Consider the following 4,203-nt stretch of genomic DNA (forward strand, 5'->3'; position numbering starts at 1 on the left):
GATAAATTGTTTACTGCATTGAAGCCGATGAGGGACAGAAAAGTTTAAAAGTAATATATTTTAGGGCATTATGATTATTATAAGAGTCCGGAATGAGGGTTGCAGAGTGGAGTATACCTGGAGGGGGGTGGGGGTGGGGGTTTGCAGGGGGATTGTGTACCAATGAAGGAGTTTTTCTTTTGCTTTTCAAAGAGAGGAGCAAACTGGGGGTGGGAGTGGGGTGGGCAGGGAGAAAAGTACCACAATGAATGAATGAAATAAAAAAAAATAGATGAGTTGCATTTGCAAAGTCTGCTGTCAGAGACCTCTCCAAAGTACTGAAAAGCAATTATGTTAGTCTGGAGAGTAAGTGCTCCTGATCCAGGCCATAGTCTTTGCAGTTACTTGGTATGCATTAGAGAGCTGGACAATGACTAGGGATGATAGAAGGAAAGTTGATGCTTTTGAGGTGTGGTGTGCTGGAGAAGAGTTTTGAATACACCATGGACTGCTAAGAGAATAGACACATTCAACCTAGAGACAGTGAAATGAGGCTTCTCTTTGGAGGCAAGAATTCTAAAGCTTCATCCGACCTACTTTGGACATACTGAAAGGAGGAACCAGTCCTTGGAGAGGGTCATCATGCTTGGAAGGGTGGAGGGACAGCACAAGAGAGGAAGAACCTCAATGAGGTGGATTGATTCAGTGACTAGGCTAAGGGGGGTAAGTCAGAAATGGTAAGATGGGCACAGCATAGAGTAAGGTTTAAGGTTGTGATGAGTGGCAGGCAACTTGACAGTGCATAACAACAGCAATGCTTAGTATATAAGCTTCTATTACATTGGTAGTGCAATAGATTAAGTGCTGGATTGGTACTTTAATAGTAATTATTTGAGTCCTCCAACTGCTCCAAAGGGGAATAACAAATTTGTCTGATCCTGTAAAGATTTACAGCCTTAGAAATGCTATGAGGACATCTATTCTGTCCGGTAGGATTGCTATAAGTCAGAATTAGCTTAAAAGTAATGGAGTAATGGTTTTGTATCAATATTTTTAAACAGAGAAATATTTAAAAGTAACCTTTTTTTAAAATAATCTTACTAGTTAAAGCTAGCTTGATGAAACCAACATTCTTTCAAAGAAAACCAAAACAATAAACTAGGAAGAGAAAGAAACTTTTTCAACTTAGTAAGTCATTTATTATAAATTCATACTTAATATCACATTTAATGGGGAAATATTGAAAGAAGACAAAATTTTCCTTCAAGATGAGGAATAGGACCAGGACAATCAATATTGTTCTACCACTTGATTCAAGAAATCTATTAAATATAGCGTTTGATGTTTTGCCAGGGAAAATGAGCTTTTTAAAAACACAGAAGAGAGTGTTAAAAGTAAGATTATGTCTAACGTTACCATTTTTATGTTTTTTTATTAATTAATTTTAATGAAAGTTTACAGAGACTTTGGTTTTCCGCTCATTCATTGTTGCAGTTTTTTCTCTTCCCAATCACCTCCCCAGTTGGCTCTTCTCTTTGAAAAGTAAAAGAAAAATTCTTTCATTGTCATACAATCCCTCCCCCCATTATCTTTTATGTAGAAAGCTCATATTTGATACAATTTCTATAAAAATCTGTTACCTTTGTAGCAGAAATTGTCAAATTGACAAATTAGTTTGAAATTATTATAATTCACTTTGAAATTGTCAAAGTATAGTTCATGTGGGAATACAAAGGACATAACACAAAGTGTGATCTCAATAAAATCTCAACATATTTTGAAGACACATTTACAAAATTCAGAAATACTACAAAACAAAGTTATTAAGGCTATTCAGTACTGATTTAAAGATAATGCTCTCAGTACTTGCAAGATCCAGCAGAACGTTTACTATGTGTACAACAGAACTATTTTCAATAAATCACTGTTGAATAAACAAAAAAGTGAAAATGAAAAAAGGAAGGAGTGATAGAAAGGAGGAATTATTTCATTTATTTAGTTAATAATTTAAATAAATTTTGTAAGGCAAATTATTTTTTCCATTCCAAGCTTTTATACAGAATTTTTATAATACAATCTCCATATAGTAAGAACATCCTTCCCCCTTCTTCATGATTCTTGTTTCCATGTTTCCTTCTATACTATTCCTCTTTGCTCTCTGAGCTTTATTCCTGGGAAAACGCTGCCCTTTACCTCTTTTGTGGTTGGTTGTTCTAAATACTGAGTCTCTAACAAGTACTCACCGTAGAAGCCCATCTACTATTTAACTGAAAATTCAGTTCCAGCCTTAAATGATAGCCAAAGGTCATAACAATGAATAAGTCTGTCTTAGAAAAGATACAACCAGGATGCTTCTTAGAGACAAGCATGATAAAACTTCATCTACCATATTTTGAACACAAGGAGAAGAAAAGGGCTGGAAGGGCACAGGGCCATGAACATCTCTCTGAAAGGACCACCCCAGAAGAGAAAATAAAGAACCTGTAGACTTGTCCCATGGTGCCTCTATGCGTCCCAACAGTAGCAAGATGTTCTTTTACTTATTGCTGACTCACAGAATCATAGTTATGGTACCAACAATAAGGTGTATTATGGAAGGAAGTTGCAGAGTGGGGGAGGTGAAGGAGACAAATGCAAATTTAAATTTGAGTCAAGCAGTCCCAAGCCACTATTCTTCAGTTAGTACAGGCTCTGACTTCAGTTGAGCAGTCAAATCCAAATCATCCAGTAAGATTTGCCTCAGAGTAATTGTACTAAATCATGCAGGGAGATTTGCGTCAAAGTCAAAGTGATAAGTCAACTTCTTCAAACATCCAGCAAGAACAGCCAAAATTAAATTATGGCCAGCACACATGTAAGAAGCCTCAGATTATGCCTTGTCACAGTTTCTCCACAGCAATGCCACAATGTTTCCACCACCAGGGTCTCACCCTTAACAGAGTCTTGTTGCAAGTCTTTCTCACCTCAAATCTTGACATTCAGTGTGGGAAGCACGGTTTCTCTTATTATAGTTACACAGCTGATGCTGATTTGCATTAGCATACTGATTTGCAAGACATTGTGCCTACAATTAAGGTAGCTGGAGACCAAAGGGAGCTAACTAATGCCTCAAAAAAGCCAGCTTTTAAGTTAACACCACAGCGTCATTCTTTGGGAAAAGATATGCTGCTAAAAATGGAGAGTCAGAGATAAAAAGGAAGATCCTAAAAAAAAAATTTAAAAAAATGAATTGGCACAGTGACTATACCAAAGGGCTTGAGAATATTGGAGATTGGAAGAATAGCATTAGTTAGACCATGGTTTTGATTTCTTTTTATAGTGTTGCTTTGAGTAATGATTGAACAACAAAGACCAAAGTCTCTGGGTTCCACCAGTTTCTATTACACCAGAAAGCCTAGTAATTGCATGCTTTTTGAGTCTTCTTCTGTATTTCACTCACATTCTATTTAGACCTTCTGTTGTGATTTCTTTCAGAGAGTATTTAGTGGTAACTGGGCACCATCTAGGTCTGGCCTCAGGGTCAAGATGTTTATCAAGCTCCGTTAATACTCCAACACACGTTTAAATTTCTTCATTCTATTTTAAAATCATAAAAAGGGGGAAATATCTAGCAAGTAAGACAGCAAAATTACTAGTCAAAATTAAATTTACTTCTAGGGGACAATTCCAACAAGACCTTCTTTTTCTTAAAGCTACATAAAAAACTACTACAAAGCAGGCTTCTCTTTTCAGAAAGTGATTAATTTTCTTACAGTTGTGGAGGCTTAACCTCCAAATCAAGAACTTAGCTAAAGAGAAGCTCCTTGTTAGTTTCTGGTAGTTTCTCATAACTTTGAAAAAGTAGATGAATCTGCTTTGTTGTCAGTAATGTCCCCCTTCTCCTGTTTGTCTCTGTGTAACATCTGTTCTTTTTGAAGGTACTACTCAGAATTTTTAGGTTTAGGACCCACTCCACACTCAAGTATAATCTCAAAGATGTTGTTGTTGTTGTTGTTGCTATGTGCTGTCGAGTCGCCTGCGACTCATAGTGACCCTATGTACAACAGCCCTAACCTCCGCTCTGTCCTGTGCCAATTGCACTGTCTCTGACACTCCCATCCCAATTATCCCAGTCACTGAATCAATCCACTTCATAGAGGGCCTTCCTCTCCTGCGCTGTCCCTCCACCCTCCCAAGCACGATGTCCCTCGCTAAGGACCGGTCTCTCCTCACAACATGTCCAAA

The sequence above is a fragment of the Elephantulus edwardii genome, unplaced genomic scaffold (genome assembly GCF_000299155.1).
Source record: "Elephantulus edwardii isolate Elephantulus edwardi_28Jun2011 unplaced genomic scaffold, EleEdw1.0 scaffold00005, whole genome shotgun sequence".
NCBI lineage: Eukaryota > Metazoa > Chordata > Mammalia > Macroscelidea > Macroscelididae > Elephantulus > Elephantulus edwardii.